The sequence below is a fragment of the Hemitrygon akajei genome, chromosome 10 (assembly GCF_048418815.1).
Source record: "Hemitrygon akajei chromosome 10, sHemAka1.3, whole genome shotgun sequence".
NCBI classification, from domain to species: Eukaryota; Metazoa; Chordata; class Chondrichthyes; order Myliobatiformes; family Dasyatidae; genus Hemitrygon; species Hemitrygon akajei.
In genome coordinates this window covers 41,458,848-41,483,879 of record NC_133133.1, presented here as the reverse complement: position 1 = coordinate 41,483,879, position 25,032 = coordinate 41,458,848, and the positions used below count along the sequence as shown (strand labels likewise).

Here is a 25,032-nt window from a genome sequence, read left to right as displayed (position 1 = left end):
ATTACAAAAGAACAGTGATTAGCAGCAAAAGCCAGTTAGAATTTCTGCTTCCTTCCCCAGGAACCATCAAGGCTCAGTACAGCACAGTTTTAGCGGAGAGCTCTTCACTCCAGCAAAGTCCAGAAGGTATAGAGATTCAAGTTCTTTTGAGCTCTATATCAAAAATGTGTGTATTCATCCATTCAGTCTCAGGGACAATAAACTACTCTTCCTCAAATGTCTTTACGAAAATCACAACATTTCTATCACCAAATAATCCAAGCCAAAATTACATTCCTCCTCAAATCACCCAGAGCAAAGCAAAATTCAGAACCTGGGATCATTGGGGGGCATCACACTCCATCCATCACATCCAATTTTCAGTCAGTCACTCTGCAAATGCTGATGTCATTGAAACATTTATTTTCTGAAACATCTAACAACCTACTGGAGCAAAACAGACCACCATGGTTATTCTTGAATGTTACAAGGTTAAAAGAGGAAAATAAGTAAACCAGGGTTGCCATTCCTGATGGTGTTTATGTCACATCTACATTTGCAGCCTGGGTCTACCTCAACCATGATGTGCCAAAGTAATAATCCTCATGGATACTAATTCTCTGCACTCCTGCTAGAATCAGCAACTGGGAAAGGTGACACAATGGCACAGAATGCTACTTCAATACAATAATATTTTTAGCCAAGCAAATGAAAACCCACAAGACCAGAAATGAAGTGCAAACTCTGTCAACAAGGTAAGAACCACCATAGTGAGAATTGAGTGTAATTTAATAATTACTTATTTTCCCTAAATCAGAGTATCTCACACACACAAAATGCCAATGACCTGTTCATTGCAGATTCCCCTATAAACAGAGAGCACTATATCACGAGACTTTATTCTTGTGCCTTCAGGAAGTTACTGTGATTTAATTAATTCCATGAGTAGACTGAACCAACCACCTCGTCACTTGCCTTCAACAATGAGGAAGATTCAAAAGAAGGTCGAGACCTTTGGGTATGGATGTACATTTGCAAAAATTATGTACAGGTTGAATCATATGGAAATTGTTCAGTATTACTGAATTCCCCCCCCCAAAAGAAAGAGAAATCAGGGGGTATCTGGTATAAGCAGAAGAAAATTATGTTAATATCCTAATCCATCTTGCTTTGTTTGACATGACATAAATGAGCCCTACAATTACAATAACTTCAGTTCAAAAATTCTTCAATGACTCAAAAGTAGTTTGGTGCATCTGAAGGTCATTAAACATGCTAAGTCCTCCCTTTATATGCCATGGTCCCTTACTGTTAATCAAGGGATCCATGGACCCCAGGTTGGGAACCCTCGGCCTAAACATACATTTTCTCAAGTCCTGGCAATCTCCAGTACTAGCAAGTTCATGAATTACAAGAATAGGAATACATCATGACGTAAGAATCTTCCTTCTTTGAGGTCTAGAGGTGATGGCCGATTTCTTTCCTTTGATTCTTATCAGACATTGTGCTCACCAGACCCTTTGAATCTGCAATAGGGATAAATATTCACACAAACGTGCGGGCCAGCAATTCCTTTCTGATGGTTAACAGGGAAAAGACGTCATCCAAGACAAGAATCGGGTTCAGTTAAATGGAGATCAGTTTCGAGGGGAGCAGGAATTACTTTCATGGCCTCTGTTAATTTGGTAATCACTCTGGAAGGTTGATCCCTATAAAAACCATGAGGGGCAGGTGAGGTTTAGCTATAAATTCTCTCATAACTGATGACATCCAATTCCAGATAAGGATTTCGAACAACAGATTAAAGGGTGCCGAATATTAGAGGGAATAATCATCCCATTACATTCACCAAGGGATGGAGCAGTAGCTGGCTGGATTACATTCAAATTACTTTCATCTCAATTACTCTACATGACTGGCACAATACTTAATGTTCTGATGTCCTTTGGATTAAGGATTTATAAGGGCTGGTAGCCAGCAAAAGCCAACAGTTTAAACTCAATGTTTTCTTTTATTTCCTCACACAAACCCCATCTGTTTTAATTGTCATTTACAGAGAGTAGCCTGTGATTTTTTTTTAAATGAACAGGACCAGTTAAATGAGCAGAGTTTTTTAAAAAAATGCCCCCCCCCCCCGATTACAATTAAACACTTTAATGGATCAAATGTGCACGTTTTTCCTTCATCTGCTGGTAAGTATGAGGTTAAACAAACCATCTGGTAAAGTTGTAACTTGATTCTGAGAACACTGTGGTAATCCTATCAGCTTTTGCAGAGCCCAAACATGACCAAAGGGGTCTTATCAAATGCCGAGATCGACTTATACAAAACGGCCTTTGTCTAATGCTCTATTGTACGGTACAATATATCGTTACCAGGTTTCTTGTAATATCCCTCACTAGAAATCAGGTGATATGTTGCTTTGTGAAGGTATCAACATTATACCTGGTAACATATTAGTTTGCAGCTAAAGTATTTGCCTTTAGAGTCACATCATTTAATTACCGCAACAGCAAAAAGCCCAAGGTCCATCATTGCTTCATTGTTCGATGCTGGAAACCTATCGATTGAGTTGGCTGGAGATTTCCATTTCCAGATAGTGTTGCTTAAAAACTTTCAAGGCTTGGCAGAAGGATGTGTATACTTTTTCAGCACAGCCAGGCAACAACCACCACACTATACCAAATCTGATGGTGCTACCGCAAATGTTATACATGGTGACATATAGAAATAAATGTGGTAAAAGTGAGCAGATAAGGAAGAGTCAATAGATAAAAGGGGTAGAAGATGGGGAGTATTCAGAATCATAGTGCATCTACCTTTTAAGTAGACAGAGTACTCATTGAACTAAAAGGGACATCCAAAAGCAGGCTATCAACGTTTGAAATGTAGGAGTGCACCCTGTGTATATTTGACATTCAGGCTGCTTCGATATCAAATGCTACAGTATATGCTGTACTGAATCCAACTTAATATGAATGGCATATTGGAGTTGTGACTAGGCTGGGTACAAGGATGAGATTGGCTTCAACTATGGACTAGGATGAAAGCAAATCTCAAAGGAGAAAATATCATTCTCCAGCGAAGCTAATCTCTGGTCCACAAGAGTGAAAATGCCTTTACAGGTAATACTGCTAATATGCACTTTTCTGTAACGAATTTGATGGATTAGCGGTTACAGCACAATCATGATCGGGACAACCTGCTTAAATCTGTGAACTGAAGGCAACTACAGTCTATTCTGCTACAACAGAACTTTCTACAAAATGAAGTTTCTTAGAAGCCTAACTATCACATTACAGCAGAACTGACCGTATATGCTAGCTTTCATAAATTCATGCCATTTGGAAGTGCTCGACAGTTAAATAAAAATTTCCCAACTTCCATGCTTGGCTACTTGGCTTTAGACCTATGGTCTCAAAAAATAAGCTTCTTGTACAGATGGAAGAGACCTTGGGGTTGAGCAGTGTGTTTAAATACGCGACCTACAATTCCTCATGCGAGGTATTCACACAACTGCTAACTCAGTGGCGTTTCAGATTTTAAACAGGCAAAAAGGCATCTGAGCCCAAATCAGCCGACAGAATGAACTGCATTTGCTCCATGGATAATCTAGAAAGTGGCTACGGGAACAAAAGGCAAATGAATCCCACATACAATGGATAAAGTTAACAATGCCACTGAGTGACGTTCTTCCACAGGATCAATGCACCACCATCAGCTGGGAAACCACATGCTGATTTTCTACTTTAGAAGTGCTCCAAGAAATATCCACTGGCGCTGCTGTTACTTCAAGTGAACATGCATAAAAAAGTAGCATGTGACAGACAGGCTTGTACTTCGCGTGGAATCCTTCTTCCATCTGATAACACCATTTAGGCCGAGACTAAGAAAATTATTGTCTTAACCCATGTCTTCCACTTCAGTTTCTTTATCCATCTCGAAGTCTATAAAAGCAGAACCATGCTAAATGGAGCAGCTGTGACAAACCTACAGCAACAATGAACCTCCCTCTCTGACTGACGTGTGGCAGAGACTGTAAAAGTTAATGCTGGTGTCACCTTCACAGTTACTGACAAAGCAGTGCCCTTGTGGAAAGATGCTGCAAGCCAGCTTTCGACAGCTGGCATCTCTCAGTCATGGCGTCAGGGGAAAATTACAGCCTTCTCAGACCTTGACAAATAAAAAGCCTGTACTGATTGTGTATGGTCTGTAACTCCTGAGTGCTACAGCACTTTTATATCCATCCTTACCTACCTTTTCACTGTCTCCCTCTGCAAAACAGAAAATGCAGGAACTATTCTATTATTTTACTATCTAGGTCTGTGGAAAACTACAGGAATTGTAAATGTACCTGGCACTTACATCACAAGGCACTCAGACAACTTTAATTCATCCATCCAGGATCAGCCTTAACATCCTCATTATAGTCAACAAGGGCACCTTATATAATTTTTTAAATTATTCTACTCACTTTGTAAGCTTATTATCCTCTGATTAAAATGAAGTTTTCTTTACCAGTCAGTTTTACTAGTTTAACATGGGATCACATGGTTAAATTAAATTTCCACAATCCCTGCTTTTGTACAATGTACAATCTTGCATTGCTCTGTAAATAGCAGAGACAATGCTGAACAAACCATCTTTCCTTATGACTGTGATTTCAAAGAATGTGATTAATCATGTGGTTCTTTGCCTCTTTATCTTGCAGTGAGTGCTTCAAGTAAACTCGTCTCAAAGACCAGAAATGGATGTTAAACTCATTCCTGGCTGGGATGTTCAGATAGGTGTTCTGAGGTCTTGGTGATATAATAACATTAGATAAATAGGAGTAAATATTAGGAAAAACACTAAATTATTAAAATGTTTTAATTGTTAAAAGTATTTTTGAATGTTTAATGTTTAACTCCTTAAGATTTATTCTATTCAAATTATTTATTTTATAAAGGGTGATTTTTTTTTTGGAGAGAACCCAAGATTGACAACAGCTGAAGCTGATGCTGCTTTGGCCACATCTGTGTGAAAAATGGTACCAATAATCTTGCCCTTTAGATGATATCATGGTCTGAGTGGCATTCAGGGAGCATAAGGTCATACAAAGGAATAGATAGGATCACAGAAGAGCTGAGAAGGAATGTAGCCTGTCACCTGAAGTCATTCCAGTCATACCAGAGTCGGCATTGGGAGAGTTTAGGAGGAAGGGGTTAGTTCAAAGTTGAGAGTTCAAAGATAGGTAGGAATAAAGCCACAGTGGGACCTAAACAGAAGAATTCTAAATTTCAGCCATTGGAGGACAGTGATTCAATGATGTTAGCAATTGGACGGTGAGTGGATAAACAACAACAAGCTATACAGGAGTATGTTCTCTGAAACTGGACTCAGCAGAGAGGTATCTTCTACATTTAACCCATGCTATGTACAACTTGGAACTATTTATTACCAATACCAGATGCATCCAGTGGAAATATTTACACATTAAAAACAAAAACTTCACTTAAGACAAGTACAATTTTCACAAACAAATGTGTTGATGATATGACCGCTGCTTTAACATCCAATGCATACACCCAATAGATTCATCCTCAAGGGCAGAAAATAGTGTATTATAAATAAGAGGATATAATTAAAACACAGACAACATACAGTACGCCAGAAACATCAACATTTTAATATTAAAGTTGTCAGTCTTAGGTTGCTCAGTGACACAGACCTTTCACCAACATCCAATGTCAACACGACTCACAAACATAAGCTACATTCCACTCACATCTCTGCCAATTTCTGCAGGAATCAACAGATTCCTACTTACATACATATAGACGTATATCTGTGTAAATATTTTTTAACAGGTCCATAATCAACAGCCTGATGCCAGCCTCCCCAGTTTACATTCCTGTCCACCATATTGTCTCTCAGATTTTAACAGGTGAAGACAGACATATCCACAGCTTTTCACAAACTTCTGGAGAAATAAGCTATACAATGCTAACAGAGCAAAGCAAGTCAGTCATTATAGGAAGTGAATGACCGTATGCAATTGGCCCCTGAATTTTTATCATCCAGACATGTCCTTGCATGCACAAGGAACTATACCTTCTCCTTCCAAATGATTAGAAGCTCATGGTACTTGAGATGCTACTTTAAAGGAAGTGATTGTATCCTCAGGAAATGAATTGCCCCCATTAGGTAGGTAAGCTGGTGTTGATCCTCTATGTAAAAGTCAAGAATTGAACTGGATTCCTTATATTGAAAAGTTAAAAAAAATCTACACATGTCTGATAATTTGAAATCAAAAAATTTTGGGAATATTCAGCAGGTCAGGCAGCACTTGTGGGGAGAGAGACAGTAAACATTTCATCCAAACATTTTTATCATTATCAATCAGAATAATACCCAGGGTAAGAAGGATTTTGAGTGTTGGAATTACTTTCCTCACAAGATTACTTCATAAAATTAATAGGACTTCTGAAAACACATAACAGGGCATCACGCCAATAGCTTAGAATTCATTATAATCATTTTTTAAAGTAGTAGTGCTGATCACATATTGGGGTTTACTATTAAAATACAGAAGTGTCACAGAGCACAATGTAGCTTAAATTATGGAAATCTATGCAAGTGGAGCACTGATCACTTTTACTGACACTTGTTTTGATATCTTCTGAAATCATCCAACTTTACTGTACTTTTAAAATAAACTCAAATATTCCCCTCCATCAGAAACTTCGACTGAATGCAAGAAGGGAATAAAAAGGGGAACAAAGAAGCAAAAGAAGGAACAGAAGGAGATTGAAAAATATTCAACTGCGAAGGGTTAACATTGCTACAAAAAGATAAAGAAAGGAGGAAAACAAGTTGAGGAGAGAGAGCGATGCCCCAGGAGGCTCAACAGAAATTTAATGTCACTTCAATTATATCAAAATCTATTTATATCCAGTCCTCTCTGTAGGCATGTGCTTGTGCCCTGTAGCATTAATAACACAGTGTATATGCCTTGGGAGGGAAAGAGGAATTTCAGCAACAGATAACAGCAAGTCCATCATTTTGATTCTGACTGCAGGGGACAGAGCTTTTAATCTAGCTACACAGGTAGCTTTAGCCAATGGTGGTCTTCATGGACAGCAAACATGGGAGAAAATCAGTATCAAAAATGATGAAATATGCCTATTAGTTTTCCTGGTTAGTGGACATGTACAATATGGAAACAGAAAAGGAGAATTTCTTACTCATAGAACTTCTTACGACATCCAAATTTAGCAGTCAAATCTATAACAAGCTTATGCAGGCTCTCCCACAAACAGTATTAAGGTAAAAGACCTGTTAAATATGTTTCTTCGTGATATTTTTTAAGGTAACTATGTAACTATGGAACTTCCTGCAATGGTCTTTAGATGGCATTTACTACAGCAGAATGAACAGATGAAAAAGCTGGCGGAATCTCGTTTTAATGTCTCCTTGATACAATCTCTATTATAGCAAAACAGCAGTCCTCCAGTTCCTGCCTTGATTATGTCTTTCATCCCAAACTAGGGCTCTTAACTCTTTGGAATTAATAAGGTGGTCCCAATTGCTTGGAAGGAATTTGTTGAATTATGAAATAATTTTTCAGTGATCCTCATGGTGAGTCGGCCACTGATGACAGATTAGGAGAGGCAATTAAAAGGTTAGAGTTACATGTTACTGGGTACAAGCTCCCCCTTTGTCTGAAGTTCACATCACTACAGGTACCCGGGTCTGTAAAAGGAAGGTGACCACAAGTCTTTTTAGGCGTCCATAATGTCAGGAAAAGAAGGCATTGCTGGAGCTCATCAGACTCTGAATTGGAAAGAGGTTAGTCTCCCTGATCTGGGAAGTGCAAAATATACTGGATGAAGATAGTGAGGTTAACCATCCAAGGTCAAGTGCTACAGTGGAAGATATCACCTGGGTTCTGTGACAGGGATGGAATGATCAGAGATCCGAACCTGTGGAGTTGTGGAATTGAAGAGAGTATTTATCCAGTTTACCAATAATCTCTTTTTCTCAGCAGGACAGAAATAATTATATTGCAAAAGTCATTTGACTCTACTTGCAAGCCTGCTCCAAACAGATATTTAAACAAAGGAGTTAAGATGTTAAATTACAGATCAAGTAGTTAATCTGATTAATTACTTTTAATCAGAGTCACACATGAAATATTCTGAGGTTGTGCTGGAGTGGAATTAAGATGAACGAGAGCTTACATTTATGTAAACTGATGGCCCCTTACCATCTCTCCTTAAAACAGTACATCCTCTGTGTTGAAGCATATGAATTTACATACATGCACAGAGCAATGTATTGCACATTAAATCCCATTAGTGTTAAGGAAGGCTTCCCACTTGACTATCAATTCACCAAGAAAATGCATTGACCAAAAGTAATGTTAAGTAACTGCTGCAATTTCAAGTTCCACAGAACTGATGTCACGCAAAAGTATATCCATAAAAAGAACCCTATAAAATAAATAGAAGCAGTATAAAATGCCAACTGCAACAGAATGTATGCATTTACGTTTCTCACTAGTGGCACTTAATGGGGAAGTGCAGTTGCCCAGTCAGACCAGACCTTAAAATTTGCAAAAAGTTAAAATGACTATCCAAGTTGAAAATAATTTAAATATAATAAGTTCCATATGATGCCACCAATCTTCAGATGACCAGCTATCTGAAAGTCTGGGAAATCTTCAATACATCAGTCATGAAAGGGAATGGACAGTTATTGTACGATGGAGCAAACTGAAAGGAAATGTGCTTGGTTATTAATACAGGCTAAACCAGAACAAAGAAATAACATTGGAAATCTGTTTACACAGTGCGTGAATGACGGTTGGAACTGGTATTCACGCAGAAGTAAGGGAAGCGTTGTTCTTTGATCGCAACAAACATTTGAAATGTTGCAACTGGGGAAGCAGAGAGGAGAAAATGTAAATTAAATTTCCTTAGTAGGATTGAAATCTTGCAGCAAACAGGCTTCCTGACCCACACATTTATATTCAGTAGCCTTGTCATTGTACCTGATGATAAAAATACATATGTTTGATTTTACATATTTTTAATATAAAAACCCAGAACTCAAAGAAAGAATCTGCATAATGCATGCCAAGACAATATTTTGCTCTGGTGCAGCAAGCCAAGAGCAAAAAATATTGGCAGCTGAAAAAGAAGTGCTAAGTGCATGATACTTGTATCGATATCGTTACACGCACGGCTCATTCACCTCCAACACTCCTCGTCTGGCTTCCAACATCAGTCTTCACAATATCACAGCTCTGATGCTTCTTTTTAAAAAAATACTCCCCCCCCACCCCCAACCTATCTTGGCAGTAACCACACCTACAAGTCTAGAATTCTTCTCTTAGGCAGTCCCTCGGGATCCGAGATAACTTACTTCCACTCTCGTCTGTGGATTCCGAGGTGACTAATAAGGCTAATGCGGGAACCACAGATGGAGCAGATGGTGGAATACAAGGTGGTGGGTGGTTTGTGAGGTGCAGAGTTACACAGATAGCTTTCACCTTGCTACTTCATCCAAGTGGCTTCACTTCACATGAATGCAGACACTGAACACCGGGAGGCTATTTAATAGTTTACACTGATTCCATCCTCATCTGCTTCCAGTAGGACTCACTCAAGAGCGATGAAGAGCCCTGCATTACCACTTCATCTGCAGCTTTCAAATTTTGCAGGCATAGGAATTATGTGAAAGTATACGCGGCAAACCTCTAGCCACATACCTCCTTCTCCGCAGATAATGACACATTTCATGATGTGTATTTCAATATCATATTCAAATAGGAAGAGAATTAACATAAGTGCTTTCACAAAGACAAAACTCCTTTAATAGCCCACTACTCTCCTACCCCCACTCTCAGATTTCCTTTTCTGGATCCCGCTCTTTGAAACTGCAGCTCTGCTCTATGCCTCCCAGCTTCATCAGTGACACAGAACAGTTGTCACATGCTTCGTGTAGTGGAAAAGGCAAAAAGCAGCACTGCTTAGTACCAGCATAAATATTAATGAGATACACAATACATGAATATTAATGATTTCATGAATATGTATAAGCTTTAACGGATGCAACAAATTCAGTCTGGCAGAGGACAACCTGCTTTATTTTATATATTTTGGGGTTGGAGGGGGGAGCTGATTTAGTCTTTATCTAAGGTTTGGGCTGTTTTCTCCTCGTTTCTGCACAGCTCTCTTATTGCTCATTATCCTACTCTTTTTGGAGTGATAGGCAATGGTATACAAATGTAGGAGTAAAGGATAAAATGCTGGAAGAACTCTGTAGGTCAAGCAGCGTCCATGGAGCTAAAAAGCATGTGTCAACACTTTGTGTCGAGACCCAAGGTACAAAAATATTTCTACCAAATTTAAAGAACATTTATTGAATATCCTGTAAACCACAGTAAATTCCAAAAAGAAAACACAACTGCCGAGAAAATTGAAGTCTCTCAAGAATCAAAATGGCTCAGGCCTGATAATATGAGGCTTTGAAGGTGTACAAGATGTGATGAAAGACAATTGCCAAGTAGCAGCGCATTTAGATAACACAATATAGAACAAAAAATCATCTGAAAAACTGGGGCATAATTGGTCTTGGGCTGTGATGCAAAAATGTTATAACAAATCTGCAGCCCGAATATTGTTCAGAAAAGTGGAAGTGAAATACAAATTGGTCTGCTGATTCATCACCTATAACATTTTTTTTGTAGATCATATACAAAGCACAAATTACTTAGGGTGCTCCACAAGAGAGCTATTAAACAAAACGTACTGATGTCAAAGCATACAGGGATCCTAGACTGACAGTAAGGAACTTGGACAAAGAGGTAGATTTTATGTGGTGCCTTCCAGGCAGAGAGAGAGAAAAAAAGAGAGGCAGGGATTGGGGGAGGGGGAAGAATTCCAGAGCTTGGGGCCCCTGCAGTTGCAGCCACAGCAACTAATGATGGAGCAATTAAATTCAGCGATGCTCAAGAATGAGAGGAGCACAGATATCCTGGTGGGATATGGCAATAGAAGACATTTCAAAGTGAGTGAGATCAGGACGGAATTTGAAAACACGGGTTAGAAATTCAAAACTGAGCCCAATTGCTAGTTTGGGAAAAGATCCCTTTACACATAAATGAATATAAATAACATCAATGTCAAGGATAGGGAGGCTTATGATCTGAGAAAACTATTTGTATCGTGATTTTCTATAGCACATGCATCAAAAAGTGTGAGCGGGAACAAGAGAATTGTATTTACTTACTTTACCCCACCCCCAAAACACATACACACATAAATTTCATAAAGGTATTTCTACTCCACATCCCAGATTTTTTGGTATTGATTTTTAGGGGCAAACCTCTGTTATCTGAACTGCATAACATAGGGGTTGCCTGCAACTTCAGCAGTGTATCCAGTTTCAATTCCCTTACATGCCAGGTAATATTGAAGCACTAGAAAGGGATTACAGGGTGGCCCGAATAATTCATAGCCTCAGGGTAGTCATTTGGATTTAGAGAGAGGGGAGCACAAGACATAGGAGCAGAATTAGGCCACTCTGTCAATCAAGTCTGCTCCACCATTTCATCATGGCTGATCCCTCTCAAAACCATTCTCCTGCCTTCTCCCCATAACCATTCATGACCTGACTAATCAAGAACCTATCAACCTCTACCTTACGTGCACCCAGTGACCTGGGCTTCATAGCTAGCTGCCTGTGGCAACGAAATCCACAGATTCACCACCCTCTGGCTAAAGAACTTCCTCCTCATCTCTGTTCTAAATGGACATCTCTCTATATAACCATATAACAATTACAGCACGGATACAGGCCATCTCAGCCTTTCTACTCTGTGCCGAATGCTTACTCTCACCTAGTCCCACTGACCTGCACTCAGCCCATAACCCTGCACTCCTTTCCTGTCCATATACCTATCCAATTTTACTTTAATGACAATACCGAACCCACCTCTACCACTTCTACTGGAAGCTCATTTAACACAGCTACCACTCTCTGAGTAAAGAAGTTCCCACTCGTGTTACCCCTAAACTTTTGCCTCCTAACTCTCAACTCATGTCCTCTTGTTTGAATCTCCCCTACTCTCAATGGAAAAAGTCTATCCACGTCAACTCTATCTATCCCCCTCATAATTTTAAATACCTCTATCAAGTCCCCCCTCAACCTTCTACGCTCCAAAGAATAAAGACCTAACTTGTTCAACCTTTCTCTGTAACTTGTGTTGAAACCCAGCTAACATTCTAATAAATCTCCTCTGTGCTCCCTCTATTTTGTTGATATCTTTCCTATAATTCGGTGACCAGAACTGTACACAATACTCCAAATTTGGTCTTACCAATGCCTTGTACAATTTTAACATTACATCCCAACTCCTATACTCAATGCTCTGATTTATAAAGGCCAGCATACCAAAAGCTTTCTTCACCACTCTATCCACATGAGAGTCCACCTTCAGGGAATGATGCACCATTATTCCTAGATCACTCTGTTCTACTGCATTCTTCAATGCCCTACCATTTACCATGTATGTCCTATTTTGATTATTCCTACCAAAATGTAGCACCTCACACTTATCAGCATTAAACTCCATCTGCCATCTTTCAGCCCACTCTAGCTTGAGGCTATGCACACTGGTCCGAGACTTCCCCACCAAAGGAAATATCCTCTTCACATCCTTTCTATCTAGGCCCGTCAACATTCAATATTCAATGAGAACTGCCTCATTCTTCTAAACTCCAGTGAGTACGGGGCCAGAGCCTTAAATCACTACTCATATGATAACCCTTTCATTCCCAGAATCATTCTCGTGAACGTCCACTGAACCCTCCCCAGTGTCAGCACATCATCTCTTAAATAAAGGGCCTAAAACCGCTCATAATACTTCAAGTGAGGCCTCACTAGAGCTTTATAAAACCTAAGCATTACATCCTTGCTTTTATATTCTAGTGCTCTTGAAATGAATGCTAACATTACAGTCACCTTCCTCACAACGAGTCAACCTGCAAATTAATTCTGCACAAAGACTCCCAAATTCCTTTGCACCTTGAATTTTCTCCCCGTTTCGAAAATAGTCTTTGCTTTTATTTCTTCTACCAAAATGCATGACCATACACTTCCTAATACTGTACTCAATCTGCCACCTCTTTGCCCGTTCTCCTAATCTGACTAAATCCTTCTGTAGCCTCTCTGCTTCCTTAACACTACCTGGGCCTCCACCTATCTTTGTACCATCTTCAAACTTGGCCACAAGGCCATCAATTTCATCATCTATAGTGTTGGCATATAACATAAAAAGTAGTTCCAACACAGACCCCTGTGGAACACCACTAGCCACCAGCAACAAATCCAAAAGGATCCCTATATGTCCACTCTTTGCCTCCTACTAATCAGCCAATGCTCTATCCATACTAGTACCTTTCCTGTAATACCCCAGGCTCTTAGCTTGTTTAGCAGTCTCAGGTTCTGCACCTTGTCCAAATGCATAACGTCCACCTATTCTCTTTTGCCTACCTTGCTTGTTATTTCTTCAAAGAATGCCAACAGATTTATCATGCAAAATTTTCCCTTAACCTATTTTGTCATGTGCTTCCAAGTACTTCAAAACCACATCTTTAACAATCAATTCCAACATTTTCCCAACCAGTGAGGTCAAGCTAACTGGCCTATAATTTCCTTTTTTCTGTCTCCCTCCTTTCTTGAAGAGTGGAGAGACACTTGCAATTTTCCAGTGCTCCGGAAACATGTCAGAACATATTGAGTCATTACTAATGCCTCCACAACCTAGTCAGCTACCTCTTTTAGAACCCTGGGAGACAATCAAGCCCAGGTGACTTATCTGCCTTCAGACCTCTGTTTCCCAAGCACCAGCTCCCTAGTAATGGCAACTACACTTCTGTCCATTGACACTCTCGAACCTCCAGCATACTACTACTATTTTCCACAGTGAAGACTGGTGCAAAATATTTAGTCAGTTCATCCACCGTTTCCTTATCCCAGTGTCATTTTCCATAATCTACTCTCATCTCTTTTCTACTCTTTATACGTATGTCTGAAAAAAACTTTTGTTATCATTTTTGATATCATTGCTTACCTTCATATTTTATCTCACCCCGCCTGTGACTTTTTTAGTTACCTTCTGTTGGTTTTTAAAAATTTCCCAATCCTCTAACTTCCTACTACTTTTTGCTCTATTATTTGCCCTGTCTTTTGCTTTTATGTTAACTTTGATTTCCTTCGTCAGCCATTGTTACATCATCCTTCCTTTAGAATTCTTCCTCTTCTTTGTGAGGAATCTATCCTGCAATTTGCAAATTGCTCCCGGAAACTCCAGCCATTGCTGCTCTGCCTTCACCATCCTTGCCGGTGATCCTCTTCAATCAACTTTGGCCAGCTCCTCTCTCAGGCCACTTTACTCCTTTGTAATACTAATACGTGACTTTAGCTTCTCCCTCTCAAATTGTAGGGTGAATCCTATCATGTTATGATCACTGTTCCCTCAGGGTTCCATTGCCTTAAGCTCCCTATTCATATCTGCTTTATTACACAACACCCAATTTATAATTGCTGATACCCTAGTGGACTCAAGCACAAGCTATTCCAAAAAGCTATCTCACAGGCATTCCACAAATTCCCTCTAGACTTTAAACTCAAGATAAAAAAAGACGCTAGATAAAGGACTACAGCTGAACTGATTGGACTAGATCTCCAGGGATTAATTAATTGAGCAAGAATGCTTAGGAAAAATGAGGGCACATCAACTCAGTTGCTGCCTGACTTGCTGAGCATTACTAATTTATTACAAGTTTGCAGCATCTGCAGTTTTTTTTGTTTTTGATCATATTGTGCAGCCACATTCTGGTACAAGAGCCAGCCAGCCCAATCCTGCTTCATGCAGAAGCCCTACAGCTATAGGATACTTTCATCCACAAGGTAGGCTGAGATGAAAGAGATGCCTTGGTACATTTGATCTCACCCTCCCATCTATGCATTGCTGCATCTAGTTTTCTTTTTTTGAAAAAAAAATTAAATCCCTGGCATCAACCATAACAGTTTCCAGCTGTTCATTACCCACAACGTAAAGAAATAATTCCTGGCACCTGTCCTAAACCAGCTTGTTACAAACATGAGCCCATGCACTCTTTTCCCATTGCACTGACATTGCAGAAAAAAAATTATCATTTACTTCTTTTAAATATGTTGTATTCCACTAACTTTGAGCATCAGCAATCTTCTCCTCTCAATTTATTCAAAAAGTTTGAGAATCTTTTGAGGAAAGACAAGTGGCTTGATTCTCCATTCCTAATAACAAGGTGAAATTAGGACCGAGAGTGAACCATTGAAACAATTTGGAGCCTGTGGGTACATTCATAGACTAGTTCTTGCAGACAACACATCACTTCAGCCAATTGCTGCCTTTGTGCAAACCAACATAAATTTTACTGGAACAGGTCTTGAGCTTGTGTGTGTGGCTTGCAGTAACTTCATGGCAGTTGAGCACTCTTCTTTCAATCGTGATTTAGGGAAAGGCGAATAATACATATTGTGTGCCTAATTCCCTTAGACATTTCAGGCCTTCAAAATCAGCCGCTTGTTCTTATTGCACCTGCCGTTTCTTGTTTCTCGTTCTTCCCACCCCCCCAACTTCCCCTCCCCCTCCCAACATCTGAAGTTTTTTTTAAGAAGTGACCTTTGCTCGTAAAACGTGTTCTCTGAAGAATGGTTTGAATTTACGGGATTTGCAGCCTTAAGGAGCCAGCTGTGTGCTCACTCTTCGAAGGTGAAATTTTAGAAATTCCTTAGCAGAACTGGGAAAACGGGAGTTGGTAATTACCCTGGGAATTGAAGTACAGGGGGAAAGAAATGCAGAGACGGTTTGCAATTCATCATTTCCATTTAGAATTTTTGGTAAGCTTTTTGAAATGCTTAAATGATAAATCAGTTCTGGCAATGGAGTTAGATTGCAAATATAATTGTTCCATTGGCACAATACAGCGCCAAGTATTATTTTTAACATTTTCTCTTTTACAATATGGTGACCCTTATTCAGATGTCATTTTGCATTAGACAGAAACAAAATATTGCTTCTCCCAATGGTTCCAACTTCCTGTTTTTACCTAGACTCTGAGCATAGAAAAATAATTTATCATAAGGTACACCACAGAACTGTCCTGTGTAAAAACAATTGGCGGCTATATGTGTATGACATTACAAAAGGTGTGTTGGACTGAATTTTAAGTTTGGGAGCAGGAGAACACAACAGTACATGGGAAATCCACAATTAGTGTATTATTTTAATATAGCAAGTTCTAAATTTTCCACCAATTTAAATGACCATGAGCATGAGTTAATTTCACCCAGTATTTAATAAGGATACAGTCCATACTACAGGAGTTAAGCTATTGGACAGGTAACACAAAGACTTGGACACACAGGGATCCAAGTTCAAATTCCTCTGTGGCAGCTTTGAAATTTAAACTTGATTAGTTCCAATTTAGTTCCAATCATCTTCCACTTAACTTCAGACAATAATGAGCTGCTGAAGGTAAATTCAGCTAATAATTTGGAGTTTAAAAATAGTCATAAGTAATGACAAACAGAATACCACTAGATTATTGTAAAAACCCATCTTTCCGAGGAGGATATCTGCTGTCCTTCTCTGTTCTGATTCCTGACCCATCAGTATTATTGACACTTAAATTGTCTAGCTAGCGACTCAATTCAAGATGAAATTAGAGATACCATCACCTTTAAAATGAAGTTCCATGGATTCTAGAGTTGGGAAGATAAATACAGTAGCACAATAGAGGCCAACACCAACACTTCAGCATGCCAATCACACCCTTTGCAGTTGAAAAGAAATTAAGCCCATGGGAGAACATTGTTGGACAAAGGCATTATGCAGGTGGCCCAGGGAACGTGGAGTCACCTGCATTAAGAGATATTGTGACTGCTCACAAGATGCATGTGGATATGGTGGCAGCTTTATGGTGGATGAGCTCTCCTTCATGATCAGAAGCTGGACTGCCACACGCAGGCAGCAGGAATTGTTCTGTATCCACGAGAAACCAGCCAGTAATACAAAATCAAGTAGCTGTTCACGTTGACCATAAATGACTGCTGCCCTTGAAAATTATGCAACCTTCCTTTCCAAACTGTGGGACTGTAAAAGGCAGTACTGGCTAAAGCAGTCCATGTGATAGTTAAGTCTTGTTCAAATATGATCCAATGCCTAATGAGACACTGCAGTTGTAACATGATGAGTAAGCTTATCCTCAGAAGAAGGTATGGTTCATGAAAGAGGCAGCAACATCGACTCTCCCCGGCGCTGCTGCTGAGACCATTGGACGGACACTCTCCCATTCACCCAAAGCCTACACTGACTCAGTAGCCATGCTATATTACATCACCATTACCGTCTTCACAAAGTAAAAATCAAACACAGCAAACTTCAAAATTACCACTATGAACAGAGCCTTTTATATAGGCATTAAAGAAAGCAGATGTGTTTTTTCACTAAATATTGGCATATTTCCCGCAAGCCTTCAATCCCCTACATTGTTGTGGTGTTCATCTTGATTTCACTGGCAAGATCCAGGAAGCCCAGGAAACCCTTTGGACCCACTGGAAAACTTTAAAAGGAATTTTGTCATTTATGTAACTGAGTAAGCAGCATATTGAAACTGACAACATGCCTCTCGCTAAAGGGTTGCTTACACGCAGAGGAGGTCAGTAGTTTGGAGCCAGCTTCCCAATGTGCTGTCAATTTCAGCATATTTATCCCACCCCCTTACTCTCTTCCCCAAATTCCAGCATGATCCAACATATTAAAATTCAGCCACAGATTTCAGGCATACTTTGGCTGTGAACACATTTAGACACACAGCCCGGTCAGCTTGACTTACCTGCTCTGCCGTTCAATAAGGTCTAACTCAGCGTCCCTTTTCTGATCTAATCCTACTGCCCACCCTCAATCTATCCTGAGTATGCCCGGCAACTGGGCCTCCACAGGAATTCCTGCACTAAAGATAAAGACATTTCTCATCAGAACTGAGTGGCTACCATCATTAGATTATGGCCACTTACTTTTATTTGTGCCATTAACTCATTTATCTTGTGAGAAATGTTGCTGGCCGAAGGAACATAGTTACCGCTATAAATCACAGCACGAGATCATTGCCCGGCACCACCTGTTCCCAGTCTCCTAGAATACAGTTACCCATTTGAGGGTCTTCCTTATTATATGTAATTTTAGAACCTGGTCTTGTCTATACTGGACATTACAGGCATATGGGAAAGTGATATTAAATTGCATGCTCAATGGGAACTACGTAAGTAATTGCATCTCACCATCTTCATCTTCACACACGGGGCCCGTTAACAATCCTCATTTTGCTACAAAAAGTTACTGGTAAAAGTTAATACAAGCTCACATTCAATATATGCTTCGCTGCTTAGGTAATCCCAAGATCAGGAAACTCATCAACAAGATAGAAGAACTAAAAACCAGAGCAACAAGCAAAGCATGATGACAGGCAAGCCAGATTCAGTGTATCACAGTACAAGTATGTGAACTGGAAGAACTCCTAGCCCTATTACTGCTGTATTTACAACCATCCCTTGACCACACTGACTTCGAACTGCAACAATAGAGATTCAGGAAGTTATTGTCTTTTGTGATAGGAGCCAGGGCTGTTTTGACCCATCATCAATCAGGCAGAACATAAGTTGATAAGCAACCTGTGTTCTGCCTGATCAAGTTGATCAGTCACTCTCCTAGAAACGGCCTCTCACTAGCACCGAAGGTTTACTTTATAACACGTGCTGTCGTTCAGACAATGGCCAGGCTGGCTAATCTAACGACGACACAGTTTCACACATCAACAGGTGGTTCTGGATTCCATTCTTCATTTCATAAACAGCACCCAACTAATTTTGTATTACTCCATGAGATACAAAAAAAAAGACCCAAGATCCTCTATGATGCATTAACCATTACATTCCCAGTGCTTCAGTCAGTAGGTATTCAGGAGCAATTCATACAGAACCATATTAATTTCTTGTTCTCCAGGAATATGTGACAACTGTCTGGGTTACCAAGTGGCCATTTTTTCCTGTATTAGCACCAATTACTTTGCACTAAGATGTACCAAGCCAAGTCCACATATTGCCCAACCAATACCCACAAAATATAGTAGATTACTTCCCTCCCATGGCTCCCAGGCTCTGAATGAAGTGAATAGTAAGAAACAAAGTATTAACATTAATTAAATCAAGATTAAGGATTCAATTCAAATCCTTCATATTCTACATAGATCAGCTGTGCAGCACACAGTGATACAATCACTGAGCTAATAGAATGGTTTATATGGTGAGAATTTTCACCCCCCAAAATATTATCAAATGCAATCCATTTTGTTAATGTCTAAAGAGATATCTCTACTTGTATACATCACAAGATCTTATAACGCAGCTGCCTTAAAACCCATAAGAGCTGACCCTTAACCTCAAGCATAACACATCATTAACTCAGATAACTGTGAAGGCATATCACATAATTAGAACAGAGAGAAATCACTTTCTTGGTATATGAAACTTGCTAATTCAGTTTTGGCTGTTAATTAGAGCAATCAGATGCTGTTCCCTTTTGTTTTGGGCTGTGTAAGCACCAGGTGAAGGAAGAGAGGCCTCCATTTTGGTTGCTGAAGGTTAAGGGCATCATTAATAATGTTCAGGAAAAGAGAAGAAACTCCCTTTCTATTGTTTGTCCCTCTTCACCAAGTCAGCCTCAAACATTCTTTAAGCCTTGGGCCTTGCATTTAGGCCTATTCAGAACAAGCCAGACAAGGCCTCATTCTCCCCTCCAATTGAATTTACATGATTTCACCAGTGAGGCATAAACAGCATATTCAGGTTACCATGGAAACCCCAGAATTCCCGTTCTCCACATAACACAAAGTTTTTTTTTCCCTTGGCCGCGTTGTGTCTGTTTAAATCAACTGAGTTCACGATAGTATTTGCTGCGAATGCATCTGGTATACGCTCTCTTAACAAAATTATCACTCATTAAAAGTCCCTCGATCTCCTCTTCTATTCAGCGAGGCAGACAGGCAGAATTGTAAATCTCTCCTTGAATACCTCTGGACCCTCCTCAGTATGCCGGCTAATTTATTTATAGCTTCATCTTCCTGTCAAGTCCTCTGTTTCTTGAGGGCAATGTCTGTGTCTACTGATGCTGCACTGTTGGCAATACCAGTCACAATACTGCTCCCCCACTAACCAGAATCATTATAGCCATTCTTTACATCGCATCACATTAAAAGCAAGAATGAAGAATACTTGTTAAAACTAAGACTGGGAACAAGAGGGATAAAATGAGGAGTTGCTGAGTGCCATTTCATATCAGACAGTTTGGAACCGGTTTGTTCATAATTTATGAAAAGAACAAGGAAACTGAAAAATCTACATTTGGCCAAAAATAGTGATGCAGAAAATGGAACTAAAGATATTAAAATTGTGAAGGGATTGGCTATGTACAAGACCCATGAAATGTGCTCCATGTAGTATTGCACACTGATCAGAAATATAACACTGCATTACACTGCAGATGATATAAGCAGCATGAGATCTAATCATCTGTATAACAAGTCAAAAGAAATTAATGAGCAGGACAAAGCTAGTGGAGTGTTCATAATGTTACAAAAGCCAGCTAATAAAATCATGTTCATGATTTACAAATCTGCTAAATGTCCTCACATAATTCACTTAATTTTTTTTATTGGCATACAGCAAGGAGTAGGCCATTCTGGCCTTTCAAGCCACGCCCTGATTGAATCCTGGCCTAATCACGGGGCAATTTACAAGGATCAATTAACCTACCAAGCAGAAGGTCTTTGGTCTGGGGGAGGACACCTGCGCACACAGAAAAAATCCATGCAATCACGAGGAGAACATACAAACTCCTTACAGGGAAATGAACCCTGGTTGCCAGAGCTGTAAAGTGTTCTGCTAACCTCTACGTTACCATGCCACCCCTAAAATAGTCAGGCAGGAAATGGAACTAAAGATATTGAAATTGATTTTTTTTTAAAAAATTTGTGTTTTGTCAATATTAAATTCGGTTTTGGTTATTCTAACATTGCAGTAAAAATCATTGGCAAAGATTCACAAATCAACTAGTCCAATTCCAGTTGTAAAGGGGGTGAGGAACAGGAACATTAAAGCACCTTGAACATTATAATCTGAGAAAAGGGTAGGAGAGTTCAAATATGGTACATTGTTAAAATGTTGCTCCAAAATTATAACACCCAATTTCGAGCTTAGGAGGACGATGGCATCTAACGGAGACTCCTTTGCTTGCGTCTTCGCAAACACCTCTATTTCCATCTTTAATATCTTTATTTTTCCCTTTCAGGGTTCTTTTGAAGACCCTGACCTGGAGTTACCTGCTCTCGGGAATTCATGACTGGCTGTTATTTGACACGCCAAGGGCGCAGCCAAAGAGCTTCACTCGCCTTTGGAGGTTCGAGATTTCGAGGCTCTGGAGATGGGGGGGGGGGGGGGGGGGGGTTGTATCGGAGGTCTGTGTCCAGGCAGGAGATCGGTCTATCATGGGAGATAGAAGATCTAAGGCTGTGCACCCAGAGACCCGAGAATATCGTAAACCAGCGAGTTGTTTGTTATGTCTCACCGCTCACTGTGTAATGGAGACAGCTTTCTCCCTGATTAGGGAGAGAGAGAGAGAGAGAGCCTGTGGTATGTTGAATACTGAGTGAATAAGCAGTCTTTGGGGTAACTGCAAGTCTGTATCTTTGCTATTGCTTTGCTCACGCTTGAGTGCTCGGTAGCAGGTGCTGATGCTTTTTTTAAACCGGTGGTGGGGAGGGGGGATCGTTGCTTGCTGTCGCTTATGCATGAGAAGAAGGGGATCTGGGGGGTGGGGTTACTTTGGAGTTCTAACTTAACTGTCATTCATTCTTTGGGGGCATTCCTGTTTTTTTTCCGTGGATGGTTGCAAAGAAAAAGCATTTCAGGATGTATATTGTATACACTTCTCTGACATTAAATGTACCTTTGAAACCTTTGAGAACAAATATGAGAAGAAATTTTCTGCACAAGATTATTTAAACTGTAGTTTGTACAGAATACTAATCTCATTTAATCAATTTACATTTTCTCCAGTTCTCTCTTGGTGTCTCTTGATTGCATGCGAGTAACATTTTCACATCAGGAGAGGTGGTGGAGCTGAAATATTGCTCCCAGAATTCAATCCACTGTGACAGAGACAGCTACATTTCCTGAAGTGCAGCTGATTGCATTTTAGGTGAACTCTTTATCCATCTTCCACACCATCTGTGGGTATCGGAATAATAGAAACGCTTAATGAAGAAAACCCTCAAATATACTTTTCTTGGGGCCTATCTATTTATCTGTGCTGTACATTGAGTGATGGGCTGGTGGGGGAGGGAGATGGGAGAGGAAACAGTAAGAGAAGGGTGAGAATAAAGGGATGATCAATGAACGGAGGAGGAAAGGCTTTTTCAAAAGTTGCAATCCATAACATTCTGTCCAAAGCTCGAACTTAGGGGTTATATGGGGTGGGATCACGTTATTCATGTTGCTGACATTAATTGCTATAGGGACCACGTGGAAGAGGAGCAGGAGCCCTTCAAGCTTGTTCCACACTAAATAGGTTCATGGCTAATCCAACTTGGCCTCCAATACATTCCCACTGTCTTCTCTTAATGGTTGACTGCTTTGCAGTTTGAGAGTCTGCCAATGTCCTCCAGAATATATTCCATGACTCTGGCTCCACAGCTCTCTGGGACAGAGAATTCCAAATGCCGTGACCCTTTGAGGGAAGCAACTCCACCTTGCTTCCAACTGAAACAGAAAATATGCCTCTCATTCCAGGTCTCCAAATCGGAAGTCTTCTCTCAGTGTTTACCTTGTGAACCCATTTCAATAAAGTCTGTTCTTTAACCATTTTATTTATTTGTTTATTTATTGAGATACAGCACAGAGTAGGCCCCTCCGGCCCAGCAACCCCCCAATTTAATCCTAGCCTAATTATGGGACAATTTACAATGGCCAATTAACCAGTACATCTTTGGGCTGTGGGAGGAAACCACAGAGCACCTGGAGGAAATCCATACAGTCATGGGGAGAAAGTGCAAACTTCTTACAGACAGTGGCGTGAATCACAAGAATTTTAACCCAGTTAAAATTCTCAGTGCTGCGAAGGGAAGCACTTAACCTTAAAACTGGAGACCAAAACTCTACAGAGTTTCAAATAAAGGCCAACATTGAATTAACCTCTCTAATTATATGCTGAACCTGCAAGTTAACTTTTTCGTGTTTAATGTACTAGTTTTGCAGATTCCTTGGTACCAAGTCATTATGTCGTCTCATTCAAAAGTAATTTGCTTTTTAGTTTTCCTTCCAAAATGGGAAATCACAATATTCTCCACCTGGCGAATTCTTGCCCACTTACATATCTTAGCTGTTTCTCTTTATCAGCTCCTTTGTCTCCTCACAACTTACTAACTCACCAGCCTTTGTATCATCAGCAAATTTGGCTGCAGTACAATTGGTCCCTTGATCAAAATCATTAATATAGATAATGAATATTTGAGGTCCAGGACCAATCTATGTAATATCCCACTAGTTACTAATTTCCAATCTAAAAATGACCCAATTAACAATGGTTTTTCTAAACTAGAAAGCCACTTCCCTATCTAATCTAACATATGGTATTGCATCTAATTCTGAGCTGAAAAATTTTATGTGGCTTTGAAAATGTGTCATTTGAAAATGTCTATTGTTTTTAGGAGTGGTAGATGCAGGTTTAGTTTCAACAACAGTTTGGGTAAGTGGTTGAATGAGAGGTGCCTGGAGGGCAATTGTTCGGCTGCAGATAGATGGGACTAAGCAGAAAATCGTATCAGCACAGACTAGATGGGCCAAAGGGCCTGCTTCTAAGCTGTAGTACTCTATGACTCCATATCTTCTGGTTCTCCTTTATCACTTCTGATTGTTATGTCCTCAATGACTTTGTGCAAAGTTGTCAAGCACATTTCAGCAGCAATTTATTTCATTTTGTGACTGAAAAGGCTACAAATTCATCACAATCTTAAACATACAAAAGGCAGTGTAGCCTGCCTAATGTGCATGGTTTGGTCAATTTATTTCAACATAACAACTCTCAAATCATATAGCATTACAAGTTAACTAAGACAGTGTTCATATCAAAACAGGAGAGATTCCATCATCATAAAGAAAAATCCCATCTCCATAATGGCAACCAGATGAGAAGCATGCATGTATACGTGTGTGTTCAAATACATTGTTTTTGCCAAGAGATGCTGAAAAGTTTAAAGTGGGCGCAAAGAGTATTCCAGATTTAATAGAGGAGGAGGAAAAGACAGTGTAAAATGGCAAAAAGAAACTAAGTTAATATACCATGGCCAAAATAAACCTTTAATGTATAACTGAGAGTACGTCCAGACTCTGCTAACACCCTGTGTGTTCTCCAATAGTATATTTTGGCCACAAGCACCATCACAGCTGTAAGCCAGAAACCAAACAACTGGCAAGCAATTAGCGACCAGCTTCCAACTTCAAATCTTTCCCAGACGTTCAAATATCTTCCAGGATGGCAGCAGTGTGACAGAAACAGAATATGTTAGTCAGGATCTCCTTTGACTCTTTAATGGGTTTTCCTCACTTGAGGACTGCAACGACTGCATTAATTGCCCAGGTTGAGCTCTCTGCCTGCAGGTAAGTACTTTACACAATGACTCCCAGATGTGATGACTCTGCATTCTGTGTTGAATTAAGCACAGAATGTCAAGAAGCCTTCCTGACTTTGTTTTTACCAAAAGCAGCCTCAGAGCCTTGATCTGGGGATTTCTGTTTTAATAATATAGATGTACACAGAGAGACAGATCTCTATTTCCCAAATTAGGGAGGCACATATGTTCATTTCTCCTTTGACTAAGACATAAAAAATGCAAAAGGGCATTG

At 39.8% G+C, this 25,032-nt stretch overlaps 1 protein-coding gene across 2 annotated transcripts in view; it reads right to left on the bottom strand.

Annotated features, from left to right (window-relative positions):
• Positions 1-25,032, bottom strand: part of efnb1 (ephrin-B1) — a 176,647-nt gene that overhangs the window by 66,876 nt on the left and 84,739 nt on the right. The gene's annotated exons all lie outside the window — the stretch shown is intronic.